The sequence below is a fragment of the Dama dama genome, chromosome 1 (assembly GCF_033118175.1).
Source record: "Dama dama isolate Ldn47 chromosome 1, ASM3311817v1, whole genome shotgun sequence".
NCBI lineage: Eukaryota > Metazoa > Chordata > Mammalia > Artiodactyla > Cervidae > Dama > Dama dama.
The window spans coordinates 74,251,272-74,266,874 of NC_083681.1; the positions used below are offsets into that span (position 1 = coordinate 74,251,272).

Sequence of the window (15,603 nt, forward strand, 5' to 3'; positions counted from 1 at the left end):
AACTTGACACAATAAGAACAGGAACTATTGCAGCTCCCTCCATTGACATCGTAAAGTTGCCACATTTTCTGGGCTCTCTTTTGAATTAATGTGGCATCTGTTCCAAGTACAGCATGCTAACATTTTACTAAAAGATATTTTCATTCTACATTTGTATCTGGTTTGCTTTTTATTTGAACTCCTGTTTTATTTCAGTGGTCATTATTTCCTTATACCAAGTTGTCGATTTGGCATTCCTGATCTCTTTCCCTTGAGGACAAAAAGGGTGGGGAGGAACCACCAGCTTAAAACACTCTAACGGCAATAATTACACTATGCTTTACATATACATTAAATAAAGAGAATAAGCAGCAGAAAGATTTTTGTGGGCTTTTTAGTATCAGGTCCTGATAAGCTAACGGCATCTGTTCCTTTCAGAAAAAGAATTCTGCTCTGAGTTATGTGGGGGGTGGCAGGGGGAGTAGAAAACAAATACTAAATAGAATAATTCAAGTTACAAAGTTTGGTCTTTGTGAAATGATGATTTCAATAATTTGCACATATCCAACCCTATCGAGTGATAATTGCTTTTTAAGACAGCCTCAAAACTGCTGCAGCAACAAGCCAAATACAACCACTTGTACTTAACATGCATGCTGCATACTCCACAATGTTACGTCATATCAGGCACAGAGAAGACGCTTACCAAGCTATCCTGCGTTCTATAAACTGCCTAACAACAACAGAAAAAGGCACTGCCATCTCCATAGTGGGAGTAGGAGCTGTCAGGGTAGGCCAGCCTTCTCCCTTTGGTCAACTCTGAAGAAAACAAATAAGGCCTATATTTCTGTCTTTTAAGCTAACCTTTCTCAAGGCCTTTACTCTCGATCATTCAGCCTTCACAGCAAGAAAGGCTGTTGCTTTAAAATTAAAAAGCTGTAAAAGATCACTCCAACTTAAGAGCCCCACACCTTGTACCAAGGGTCCTCCAGGTGTCCCCATGGCTGCCTCTTCTGCAGAAGAATGGCCTGTCTAGGCCGCTAGTCTCCAAGTGGGTGCACCCACCCTGGGGAAAGAAGAGGGCCATGGGAAGAAATTACTACAACTTATATTTTTAAATCTCATCCTTTTTAAAATTTCTAATTTCCTGTATGTTTTATAACATACATAAAATTCTAGGTTCAGGAAATTATATATAAATATATATTTATGGGGGCCATAATATTTAAGTTTGGGTACTAGAGGGTAAGAAGACCAAAACTAGAATAAGAAAACCAGGAAAATTAGGCTCTGCTACTAATATCAACTTACTCAAATTCTTGTCTCTGCCTCAGTTTTACCATCCGTGACATATACTGAGTCCTTTGTGCACTTATCAAATTATTATGAAAAGTAATAAAATACTCTCCAGAGCGTAGTCTGAGCCACACAAAATGAAAAGCACCTATGAACACTACCAATGAGATATAACCTTAACTTGGCTTGTTAAAACTAGTTAACTGCTACACCCTATCAGACCCAATTTGTAGAATTTAAGGCCATGCCCTAGCACTTCAGTAAATATGGATCTAAAGATGTACAAAGCACTTTAGATATGAGCACATTCTAGAATTAGAGAGACAGTTTTTAAACTTTTATAATGAAAAACTTATTACCCATGAAATAAAAATTTTCAACTTAAAAATTACAAAGGTGAATTATTAATATAAACTTATCAACAAGTCAAAACTCTCGAAGCTAGAATCAAAAGATCTTTACTGCAGATTATAAAGTCTTCAGTATGCTTTTTAAAATATAAATAACACCAGAAAAAATGAAGTATTAGTACTCATTAAATTACTGGCACTTCCAATTATTTATTTTTTTTTTATTTTACTGCTTTAAAAAATGCTGGGTTACCAGTATAGCATTCAAAGGTGATTGAGTAAGTAGGGTTAGGGATGAAGGTGAGGTCAACCAACACTAATTCCTAGGCAGGATATCTGTATGCAATATCTGTATGCCCATTAAGCAGTACTGGTTTGAGTTTCTATTTATTAAAATAGCACAAGTATTTTCTTGGTTTAAAACTCTATTTTACTGTGTAAATGTTGAATGAACCCCTCCTAACAATCAGAAACAGAGACTACATTTTTTTTTTTAAACTTATCTGAACGATAACCCTATATGCAAAACAGAAAAAGAGACACAGAAATACAGAACAGACTTTTGAACTCTGTGGGAGAATGTGAGGGTGGGATATTTCAAAAGAACAGCATGTATACTATCTATGGTGAAACAGATCACCAGCCCAGGTGGGATGCATGAGACAAGTGCTCGGGCCTGGTGCACTGGGAAGACCCAGAGGAATCGGGTGGAGAGGGAGGTGGGAGCGGGGATCGGGATGGGGAATACGTGTAAATCCATGGCTGATTCATATCAATGTATGAAAAAACCCACTGAAATGTTGTGAAGTAATTAGCCTCCAACTAATAAAAAAAAAAAAAAACTTATCTGAAACCACAACTGATCTCCTTATAAAATAACTACCAGAATAAACCAACAGAACTTAATTCTGAAGTGATATTTCCTAATTTACTTGTGCAGGACAGAAAACATGTTGTCATTTTACATAAGATGACATTTTAAATTTTTAAAAAATAACGACGACGATTTCTAATGGTGGCACAGTTGTCAAGAATCAGCCTGACAACGCAGGAGATGCAAAGAAACAAGGATTCAATCCCTCTGTTCAGGAAGATCCCCTGGAGTAGGAAATGCCAACCTAGTCCAATATTCTTGCCTGGGAAATCCCATGGACAGTGGAGCCTGGCGGGCTACAGTTCACGGGGTCACAGAGTCGGACACAACTGAGCACGCATGCAACTCAACTCAAACAAAAAGAACTTAAAATGCTTTTTGCCCCATAGGTAATAATCAGTCTAGGGCATTAGAGGTTTACAATCTTAATGTACAAATCTTACCTACCTCTCTCCTTCCAACCTCACTACCATTTCCCACCTCAGCCTTATTTTCAAAAACAAGCCAAAGTTTTTAAGATAGCCACCTGAAAAAAATGAACTTCAAGAGAGTACGATGGTATAATTCTACTTATTTTTAAAATGGATATACATTACACATGGGGCTTCTTTGGTGGCTCAGCAATAAAGAATCCACCGGCCAGTGCAGGAGACATGGGTTCAGTTCCTGAGTCAGGAAGATCCCCTGAAGAAGGAAATGGCAACCTGCTCCAGCATTCTTGCCTGGGAAATCCCATGGACAGAGGAACCCAGTGGGTTACAGTCCATGATGGGGTTGCAAGAGAGTAAGACACTACTTAGCAACTAAACAACAACATTATACATAGTTAAACACACAGGAAAAATTTAAAGTAGATGAGAATGGACTAACTTTTGTTTTCTACTTTACACATATCTGTATTGCAAGTATTATATTTATAACTCCAATCCTCTGCCTTTTGATATTTTTAAAATATTAAACTATTAAAAGAAAGGACACTTACCATCTTACCCTCTAAAATGCTGACAGTTACCTAAGGACTGATTGAAATAGCTAATGTAAATCATCTGCACCTACTAAGAAAATGGATAACCTACCACGCTACAGTACCCAAATTGCAACCTTTAAGAAACAGATACTAGGCCCTACTCCATAGCAAGCACTGTGCTTTGCAATGGGCATACAGTGATGGACAGGACATAGGTAGTGTGCGCTCAGTCGTGCCTGATTCTCTGCAACCCCATGGACTGTAGCTCACCAGTCTCTTCTGTCTACGGAATTTTCCAGGCCGAGAATATGGGAGTGTGTTGCCATTTCCTGCTGCAGGGGATTTTCCTGATCCAGGGATCAAGCCCACATCTTCTGTGTCTCCTGCCTTGGCAGGTGGATTCTTTACCACTGCGCCACCTAGGTCAGGAAATACACTATCCCAAATGCCTTCATTTCCATTCCATTCCACTGCTTACTATTTCCAAAACATTCAACCTAACCCAACAAAATCAGATGAAACATTCTTAAAAAGATATGTCAAAGCTGTGGCCATTTCAGTGGATTGAAAACTCCTTTAGTAATGCACTTGCTAAGCTTCTACAGGAATTACAGGGTTTAGTACAGCATTACAGGCACTTAAAAGGAGGTACTCTGGAATCAAACTTGGGCTTGAATTAATATTGTATCATGGCTATGTATGTGATCCCAGGGAAGCCTTCATTTCCTCATCTGTAAAATGGGGGTAGGATAATAACAGTAAATCCTCAGAACGCTGCTGTGAGGACTAAAATTAACTGAGATATTATATGTAAAAAGGCTAGTACTAAACATATTCATAAACATACTAAACATATAATAACAGATAACCCTAAAATACAAAAACTGTTCACAACTTGCCAAATATTTAAAATCTTATATATATATGCCCTTTCTCTAAGAAAAAATACATGTATTTGTTTAAGTTTGAATATTAACACATAAGAATATTTTTCAACATAAAAGGCCATAATTGAAACTTTTCAATAATGTAACACACAGTACACTTACAATATTTTTATATATATACACACAAACACAGCAGTGCATATTGTCAAGAACTACACTGTAAACATGTTAAGAACTTGTCTGTTGGCCATGGTGCGGGGAGGGTGATCTAGATCACCAATTATGATTCTAACTCATATACTTAAATTTTGTAAATATTAACATTGTTAACATAATATAGACAGATATCTTAAAATCCAGCCATCTATTAGTGATTAAAAACTCAAATTTTGATGTACTTCTTTAGTCTATAAAGTACATTCAAGAGTATTATTTCATCCTTTTAGGAATACAGTGAAGCAGGCTTTCACCATTATCCCAGTTTTACTACAGTACTGGGAAAATTAAAGCTCAGCTAGGATGAATTTCCCAAGAGTGTACAGCCAGTGACAAGACTGGTCTTAAACCCAAGTCTTCTCACACTATCACAACTGTTTCATTTACAAGTGGTCTGGGACACTTCATTTAAAAAAAGATAGAAAACTGTGCTCAATCATTTAGGTGTGTCAGAGGACTCTATACATAATTACACATGGCTGCCCAGTTTCACACCTCTTACATCCTCTCCTTATTTCCAACTTTAGTGTGTAACTATAAAATGTAGATAAGAATTCATCCAAACTTCCTGTACTGGCCAATTAACACCAGAGACCATTTTCTCCCTTACACTTAGCCATTAGAATCTAACATCTTTGTAACCACTGAATTAATTTCATTTTAATATTAGGTCTTGAAAAGACGAGTTAATATAAAATAAATAAAACCATTCATAATGTAGAAGCATATCAGACCAGATTCCATAGATTTATGACATATCTAAAAAATCTATCTAATGTCTCAACTACAACTATTAACAAGTTTCAGCTCACCTTTATCAGGAAAAAAGATTAGTAGTATTACAATGGAATGGGTTGCTGTATAAATAAGTACTTAAATAATTACTACTAAAGGCAGAGCTTTCTTAAATAAACACAGCAGCTCTCAGCAATAGCATTTGATGAACTCTAATAGACAGTGGTCAAGGAGGTAACAAAGACACTTCCCTGGTTCTACATACACTCAGACTAAGGCACATACACCACAACTTATGCCTACATTTTTCAATATTCCCAGGTGTCCCTTTTCCTTCTCAAAAAGCTGAAAGCCGTGTAGATAAAAAATCATCCTCGAACAATTTCAAGAGCTGAAAAGAAGCTCATGTCCTAAAAGAGAAAAATAACATAAAGACTTATGACTTCTTTGAACCTAACATTTTAGGTACATCCCACAGACCTGAAACTACACTTTCTTTTTGGGGCTGCTCACTGGCCTCCAATACATCAATCCTGTAGCACTGTGAACTGTGGTGACAGATTGTTTCATGCTTCTAAACACGACAGGATTTCTCCAAGGTTACATACACTGTGACACGAGGAAATTTTTACAGCATCTTATTTTCATTAATCAACTAGTGTAGATGTTCTAACAGCGCAAACATTATTAACAAAGAAGTTTTCACTATCTTTTGAACTTTCTAAAATCAACCAAAGGCCATGGCACAGTGGCAAAGAGTTCTGAATAGGCAAAGCTGAATCCCAATGAAAATTCTGCTAATAGCTGGTTGTCTGATTTGGGGCATATATCACTTAGGGAGAAACTGAGGTGTGAAGACATTTTATGTATGGCAAAAAATTCTAAGGAACTGCCACATCATTACTACACACCAAAAATCTCAAGGCCTTTTTAGAACACCCTGAGTTTCTGATCAAATAAATAATAATGTAAAAAGAGAGGAAAAAATGTAAATCATGATATTTTAAAAAATAACAATAAATACTACTACTAAACCTATTGCTAACAATAAACATTTATTGAGACTTTATTATGTGCCAGGCACTGTGCTAAGCACTTTCACAGATTTTAACATTTAATCCCTACAACAACACTGACACTAGTTAAGAAAGGGGAAGGTATTAGAACCCTCAAAAAGACAGAATTTTTAAATTTACAAATGAAAATATAAGCAAATTACATTTTGTTTTTATAACCTTACTTTTTTCTCTACCTTTCAGCCTTTAGCTTTGAGTATTAAACTTACACTAAAATAACAATTATTTTCAGGACTTTGTCTTCCATTTAAAGAATACTGAGACTCAAGACGTTGACAATCATTACAGAAGAATAAAAAACTCTACTTAAATTCTGGCACAAAAATAACCCTTCCATCCAACTTAGCTGTCCCCATTCAAAGAAAGAACCAGATATATATCAGGCCCTACAGTAACAGTCTTCTAATTCTAATGCCCACACTAGCAATCAGTTAATGCTGTAATTATAAAGAAATCTGTACCATCACAAACAACAAAAAAGCTACAACTGCTAAGTCAAGTTTTGAATATATACACATATGTATGTTGTTCTACATGTAAATCTTTTAGTAACTGATTTTAAAAAACAGCTAATGCATCTAAGGTAAAATCACACTAGGGTATTTCTGAAGACTCACTTTAGAATACTAGCAGCATAATAATCATGACATTAGCAATCAAACTTTACTTAGCAGAAAGTTCTCAGAGGCTTTGAGAAGCTGTGTATAAAATGGAGTAGACAGGAGGGAAGGGTTCCCTGTGCTGTTAAAATCAACTACAGGTCCCAGCATGCAATGCTCTATTCTGGAGCGAGGCAAAAAACTGCAATGCATCTTGGGACTTGTAGTAAGTAAACCATTTCACCCTATCACAGTAAGTTTTAAGAAACTCTGAACTATCTAGCACAATCTGACTAGATCTTATTATCAGGGCCTAGTCAAATCTACATATAATTTGTTTGTTCTCTGCCCTAGCACAGATTCTTTACTACATACAGAAAAAAAGTATCAATTAACAGTTAGATCAACATTTTCACTTTAGAAAAACAGAGTAACTGTATAAAAGAAATCCTTAAAAAGCAAAGAGATGTGACACAAATTTTAAATGATACTTAAAGATACAACTTTTAAAACAATTTCTTAACTTTGATCAGTTTCAAAGCTTTCTATCCCCTATACCCCAAAAGAGTTTTAATTGTTTTATCAGGTTTTCTCTTAACAGTCTTTCAAGTTACATTTTATAAACAATTTTTCTTGAAGAAAATTCTCACAAGAAAACATTTTCCATACTTTCATACTGCCCACTAGGCCCACTAGGAAATATATTCTTATAGTATACACATAAAACCATCACACACAACAACAATAATACTTCAAGTTCCTCTTTTGTGGAGTTCTTACTATTCAACCCCCTCCACTTCTCACCCTTCAATTCACATACACATCTGTTTGTGAAAACACTCAGGAAAATACCAATTACAGATCCATTTCTCTCATCCACTGACCTTTTCCAGAAACACAGAAGTTTTTTTTTATAAGCTATTAGTGACATGTCCAAATCCAAGTGGATAACTTTGAGCTGTAATATATGTATATAATTTCTACACACTCTCTTATTTTCTGCAACACTGAAGAAGGAGGCAGGCAAAGAACTAAGTGCAATCTGCATTAGGAGGCCTAACACAGGTGGTGGGTTATTTTCAGGCAACAGCACCTTCACAAACATGTTGTGGAATACAGTCCAAGAAATTCCTAACAAGGAAAGATAAGCTGGCACACAAATTTAACACAATCCAGCTAAAAATCACCTGCAACACATGCTACTACATTTCACCATAAAAGTGACAGGCTACTACAGGATCTGAAGCTTCATCAATACAACATACTGTCCATAAGGCCAGAGATAGCAGTTGCCATGGTTACTATCACCCACTTTTATCAGGAAATTATTGTCATTACTCTGAAGTTTTTGGTACTTATTTAAAATTTTAAAAAACAGTCTAGGGTTCTGACTGCTAATTGAGTCAGAGAATCAACTACTGTTTGATTTGTAAGTATGCTGCTTTAGAGATCCACATGGTTAACAATACTTGGATCTGCAGCAGAAAAAAATCAATTCCTTTCTGCTGCTCCTTCTACTCAAGTACTGACAGTTTGTATTCTCAATGCAGCCAAAACAATAAAACAAAACCCATCTTTTTGGCTTCTGTGTTTAAGTTATTTTTCTCCCACAAACAAAGTCAAAATATAACCTAGATCACCAACCTGTTAGGCCCCATCCCTTTCCTATCTCCAAATTATCAGTTCACTTTTTTTTGTCTACTTTAAAAAGCAGAAAAACATTTCCATAGATGATTCCAAAATATAGGAACGAACAGTTTCCTCCAGCTGAGACCTGCTCACTATTTTTTATTTTAAAAGGGGGCAGAGGTGTGCAGTATGCAGTGTGTTGGGAGGGAGAGAAGTGGAGGGGCATTCAAACTGCCTAACAAGTGTCTAGTGTAAGAAAGTTGCTTTAGAAAAACTCAAAGGATGACTGAAACACAGCTTATCTCTTAAAGGGAAGAGTTCACTACCATCCCAGTTTAAGAGTCAATTGATAGACAAGCAATATAAAAGTTATTCCTAACGAACAGTCTATTTCAACATTCTCACCAAAGGTAACTGTTCAGAAACTCAATACACAAATAAGATGATATGAAAGCCCACAAAACAGTATGGCCACAGGCACACACATGATACAAAGAAGGAAACATATGCTATTTAAGAAATAATTAGCAACAATAATTTTCATGCAGTATTAACATATTACTTTAAAAAAACACCTCCAAGCAGCAAAAATACACACCAGGTAAAGTTAGAAAGTGACCAAAATACATTGCTATGCTCCTAAAGAATATTTAGGGCCTATGAAAAAAGCCCATGTACAAAAGTTCTGAGAAGTCAACATAAATCATTAATATTTCCCAGCACAAATTAATATGAAGATTCAAACATGTTTCAAGAAATCAGCTCTGAATATAGATATAAATGATTTCCGTCAAAGGTTAGAGACCTAAAACTATAACCCCTTCCTTTTCTCCCTTTCAACAGTAATTAAATACAAAAGACTTCAGAAATAAAATATTAAGGATCCAAAATTTAAAACACATTACTAAAACCTTAATGTCAGTATTTCCTAAAAAAAAAAAAAAAAAAAAAAAAAAAACTTTAGTGTTCACTGTCTAGGATGAAAACGTTAATATTACCCTAAGAAGTTTCATTTTTATCTAAACAGTTAAATGTTTTTCTCACCCTTCACTGAAGCAAGTTTCTATATTTAATTTCTAGTTGAGGTTATTTCATACAGAGTAGTTAATTCTAAAATTTAGGCTACTACACCTTTTGATATGCTCACAAAATAGGAATTCCCCATTATCTATATGTTACTTTATTTCAGTCCAAATATATGAGTAGCATCTATTAAGAAAGCCAGAACTCAAAGTTCTGAGTTTTAAACTTCTAAGTTATTTTGACACCAAAAATATTTCAGTGCACTCCTCTAGATTTGAGTAGTCATTTCCTCACGCATCCTTCTCAATTAGAAAAACAAAAATGATACACACAGGTACCTAGTACTAACACATACAGATACATGTCTTTTTCACTCTAAAACAAGTTTGAATGGTTTAGTTACCAAGAATTTTTCAGAAAGTTAGCAGGATCAGTCAAAACAATCAAAATATTAACCGTGACAGCTGTTACTCTGTGTGTTACTAAAAGTCTACAGAAGAATACAGGAACTTTAAAATAATCACTAAAATTAACTACTAGCACATCAATGGAGAATGAAGAAAAACTTTAACAGGAGATACACATTTCACAGGGTCTACAAAAGGAAAAAATGATCTTTTTTTTTTTAATTAGGGGAAACTGCCTAGACAGCATTTTTAAACAAAGCTTCAATATTCTAACAAAGAGCTTTTTGGTAACCACAGCAGTATTAAGAAAAAGTTCATAAAGTGTTCTGGGTGCACTTTTAATGCACTCGTTTCCCAAATGATATGGAGAAAGTTAATATTTTAAAGCCAGGAGCTTCTGCCCATGTTTAATTAGCCACCTATCTCAACAACTTAACATCTGCGTGGCTTCTGACAATTTACAAAGAACTTTCACATGTATTATATCATTTGATCTTACTGAGAAAAAAGTACAGTATTATTTCCAAAAAACAAACAAAATTCAAATCAAGTTCATCAAATTTTCTACACATTCTTAAGTTTTTAAAACTTTGATATAAAACTTTAAAAGCCACCACAGTACCATAATATTTCCAGTGATAAATCAATTCACCTAACACTAACAAGAGTTTCAAAGGACCATGTGCTATAAATGTTATGAAAATAGTTCCATCTTTATGCAATTGTTGTTAAGTGGTACTAACAGCCATATCAGCAATGACCTATACCCAGAGACAGAACTTTACTTCTAGTTCAAGAACCTCAGTCTTTGGAGGCCAACTCAAACACATTAACTGCATGTATTTATAAAGCTGAGGGCCTAAAAATTTATCTATTAGGATTACTGTCCACAGATGGGAAGAAAAAAACACAGAAAGCCTAAGAATTTTTCCATACAATATCTACCTTTCCAATAATAATTCAAGTACTCTGTATCTCACTCGTATTAATATTATAAAGATGACCACAAAGTCCAAAGTCCCAAGTCATATTAACAACTTTTGTTTATAGCGATCCACAGCACGTAACTTTTAAAAACGTGTTCAACACTCCACTCACCAATATGAGAGTAACTCCAATATGAGACTAATCATTTTCCAAGCAAAATATTTCTAACAGTGCTCTGTACCTAAGGGCAGCATCCTTAAGCTGTCCACCATAAGCAATCCACTTTGTGTAATATTGTAAGCAGGTAAGAAGCAGTCACAAATTTCAGCTTCTAATAGCAAATGGAATTTTTCAAAGGACTTACTCAAGATCTTTCTGGAACTTTAAGGTGTTAATCCTGTTGCTTAGCTGAAGCTAAGTAGAGCTGTAATAAGTAGCAAGACCCTTACAATTCAGAGGTTTCCTTTATCTTGCTGCAGCACCTCCTGCTGGATAGCATTTAGAGTTCTTCATGTAAGCAGAAGAAGAGTATTTCTGAGGCAGCTCTTTCCAGATGACTGAATGGGAAAAAGGATGGATCCTTCAAAGCTAAAACAAACAGGGGCCGCCCAACACTTACACCTCTTAAAAATAAAATCTGGCAGAGGCGAGGGGCTTTTTACTTTTCTAGTTCCATAAAGACTCGCCTGGGAGTTCTAAGTGCAATAAGCTTAAATAAAGCTTGCAAAATTATCTAAAAACTATGTTAAAAAGCCTTCTGAAGCATTCAAGCAAAAAGACTATTAAGACCATCCAAGCAACATCAGTCATATTGCAAATACTATTACCTTAAAAAAACTAAAAGAATGACATACAGAAAAGCACCTGGAATATTTTTAACGTGTTAGCCAGAAACTTGTTTGAAGAATTTTCTGCACTATTACTATGCTCTTCATTTAAGGATAGTTGTACATCTACGAAAGTTTTAAGTACAGAATTTTTCCATAAACATGAGCATAACTGCAAACAAAAACTTCCTCTTTGCCATCAAAAGATGTGTCCCGAGATTTTAAAATGCATTCTTTAGACATTTTAAATGGACCTTAATAAGCCAGTTTTAAGCCCACAACATAGATTCCATATACAAACAGAAAGAGAAAAAAAGAACTGAAAAGGACTTACCAAAATCAAAATGAATAATAGTATTTCCAGTAAAAATGTAGTAACAGTTTCCTACAATGCTGTGAAACCAAGTAAATTGTGAAACTTAGGAAAAAAGGGGGTTGGGGGAGGGGGCTAGTTTTCAGAAGGCAAAAGAAAAGCTGACCTATTTATTTCTACTGCCCAAACGTGAGTGAACATCAGATGTAAACAAACAACATAAACACTGAAAAGTACACTTCGATATCTTAGCCCCAGTTTCAGTCCCTTTATCAGGCCCTCAATGAAGCTACAGATGTTGGTGAGTATCCTCTCTAAAAGGAGATATTCAAGCTCTGTGCCCTAAAGAACCCCTATAAAGTGTGCCTATGAAAAGTCTTCCTTCCTAGAGTGCATAACTGCTTTAAAAAAAAAAAAAACTTTCATCAGTCCAAATTAATCTGATCCTAATATTCAGCTATCAATTATTAATATATAAATGTTCTTCCTTCTCCAACGTCCCCAGCTCAAGCATCTACATTCCTGACACTAAAATGCACAGCTCGCACCCCAGCTATGGAGCAAATCTTTGAAAACCAAAACAGAGCCACAAAGTTCACTGTCAAGGCCAGTGCTGAGGCCCGCACACGCCCGGACCTTAACTCACATTTTAAATTCTAGAAAGCCATACTTGCAGAGACATCATTTAAAAACACCACAATGTGGACGTGCGGAGTAAGATCCTCTACTTCAAGACCTAAACAAAGAATATTTCAACATATGACCGGAATATGATGACACCAGATTCACCAATGAAAACAAAACCTGCCTACCATTAGCAGTCGTACCCTCATCTCGACAACTCAACTACTTAGAAATCACTCTCGGCACATCTGCACCCCACAACCGGCGTGTGGCCTTCTCCGGGGGTGCAAGCCACAGACAAAGTTGAAAGGAGACATTCTTCCCCCCCGGTACCCAATCTCGACATCGACCCCTCCCCTGCCAGGACCACCTTGCTGCTACCCACCATCGCGAACGTGGTCAGGGGAGAAAAAAAAAAAGAAAGAAATCCTAGCAGCACCGCTCAGCAGAATAAAGAGACCAAAGAGAGGATGACGAGAAGTGTTGGGAACTGCGTGCACGACGGGGCTGGACCAAACGGAAAGAGTCCCACTCCGCGCGCCCCTCCCCCCCGGCGGGGGCGCGGGCGGGGGAGGGGCGGCCGCGGCCCCTCTCTTGCCGGCCCCGGCCCGCTCGGGGTCCCGGGGGCGCCCCGCGGCCGCAGGCGGCGGGGGCGAGTGCGGGAGGGCCGGCCCCGGGGTGAGGGGTGCAGGCAGACTCTCCGGAATAACAAGTTGCAGAAGAAGAAGAATAAGCGGAATTTCCCCAACGCTGCTCCGGCCACCCAAGACAAATGCACCAACACACACACACACATACACACACACACACACACACACACACACACACACACTCGGGCCCGGCAGCGTCAGCAGCCGCAGCTTTTTTTTTTTTTTTTTAAAGCAGATCCCTCAGTCACCAAACAAGATGGTTTTCCAAAAAAAAAAAAAAAAAATTAAATAAATAACCATAATAAAAACTTCCCCCCGACAGCATCCCGAGGGGGTGGGGGGTGGGGTAATGAAAGAGCCCTGGCGACCATCCCCGGGCCGAGGGGAGAGAGCCCAAGGGGGCGGACGAGGCTCCGCGCCCCCCGCCCCCGCCGGCCGCCCCCCCCACTCCCCGGCCCCCCGCCGGGACAATGTGACACCCCCCTCCCCGCCACCCCCGGCGCGCCGCCTCTGTCACCCGCTCCGGCCCAGCACTCAGCTCCCAGGCTCCCGAGGCTGCTCATAAACTTACTTCCAATTTATCCTGGGGAGGGGTGGAGGGCAGAGGGGAGGAAGGGGGAGACCAGGTTTTTCCATTGTCTTTTTTTTTTTTTTTTTTTTTGGGTGGTGGGGGGTGGAATAGGAAGGGCACGCAGGGGGAGGGGGGGCGCCCCGAAGGGGAAGTTATTGCTCAAATCTCAAGTTGACTGAGGGGTCCTGGCGAGAACACCCCCCGTTTCCCTCCTCCCTCCCACACACCCCTCCCCTCCCCCTCCCTTCTCCCCCCCCCCCCCAACAACAAACTCCAAGCAGGCAGCCCCCTGTTCCTCCCAGAGACAAACACCAGAGACAAGACAGAGAGAGAGAGGAGAGAGAGAGGAGAGAGAGGGGGAAGGGGGGAGGGAGGGGAAACAGAGCTACTCCAGAAAAAAAAGAGAGAGAGAGAGAGGAGAGGAGAGTGAGGAGAAGAGAGAATGGAAAAGCTGGGATACTGCACCCTCCTGCTGCTGGCTGGCTGTCCCCCCTGGCAGCTGGAGGCAGGAACTCTGAGCAGAGAAGCAAGGAGGAGGAGGAGGAGGGAACTCTTCTTCATGGGGAGGGAGGGAAGGCGCTGGAGCGGCTGCTGCTGCTGTCTGCTGCTCTGGGCCTCTCGCACTTTTTAGATATTAGTGTGTTAAGATGGTAGGTTGTTCCCCTCTCCCTCCTCCTCCTCTCTCCCTCACTCACTCTCTCTCTCTCCCTCTCTCTCTCTCTCTGGGCTGTTTCTTTCCTCCTCTTCCCCAGGCAAGGGGGGGTGGGGAGGAGGGGGTGGGGGGGAGGAACTGGATCCTCCTCCTCGTCCAGGAGAGACACACACAGACACACACACAGGCCCCGGGCCGGAACGGGAGGGCAGAAATCAGAGCAGCAGGAGAGAAACTGTGGGAGACAAACAAGCCCAACTCTTCATCCTCCTCCTCCTCCTCAGCAGCGGCGGCGGCGGCGGCGGCGGCGGCGAGCACCACCAGCCCATTCACCACCCGGCCCCGGGCCGCAGCACCTCCGCCGCCTCAGCCCGGGGATCCCTCCGCCCAGGCCCAGACACACTCTCGCCCGCGCGGGAGCCCGCCGCGCGGCCCCGCCGGCCCGCCGCCGCCGCCGCGGCCGTGCGCGCCCCCGCCGCTCCCGAGAGCCGGGCGAGAGGGACTGGGGCTGAGGAAAGCGGGGACGAGGGCGGCGGGGGGGGGGGGGGGGGGGGGAGGAGAGGAGGCGCCGGGGTAGAGGGGCACGGGCGGGGGGGCGGGGGCCGCCGGGCGGAGTTGTACGGCGGCCGGCCCGGGCCCCCCCCACCCCGCACCTCCCTCCCCGCGGCTCCCGCGGAAGCGCGGGCCCCTCACCTCCCCCGGGGGGGTGGGGGCGCGGCGGGAGGGGCGGCGGGGGGCCCGCGGCGGCGCTCGGGCGGGCGGACTACTTGACGTGTCGGTGCGGCGAATTTATTTCACTTTGCCTAAGGAACGGGGTGTGCTGCGGCCCCCATTGCCTAGGGAAAAAACCCGGATGTAAAGTGAGTGAAACTAAACTAGAGTGAAGTAGGGCAGCGGCAGCCAAACTCCAGTGCAGCGGCGGCGGCGGCGGCGGCGGCGGCGGCGGCGGTGATGGGGCTGAGCACCGAGCGGCCAAACTCCGGGGCCGCCGCAGTGATGGG

The 15,603-nt window shown here is 40.6% G+C and overlaps 1 protein-coding gene across 23 annotated transcripts in view; it reads right to left on the minus strand.

Moving 5' to 3' along the window:
- Positions 1–14,946, minus strand: part of PHF21A (PHD finger protein 21A) — a 186,487-nt gene extending 171,541 nt beyond the window's left edge. For 5 of the 23 annotated variants that reach the window (XM_061152472.1, XM_061152618.1, XM_061152610.1 and 2 more), the window contains exon 1: positions 12,127–12,743. The gene's annotated coding sequence lies outside the window, so the exon portion shown is untranslated. The other 18 variants (XM_061152425.1, XM_061152434.1, XM_061152526.1 and 15 more) reach the window with 13 other exon arrangements.
- Positions 14,947–15,603: the final 657 nt, after the last annotated feature.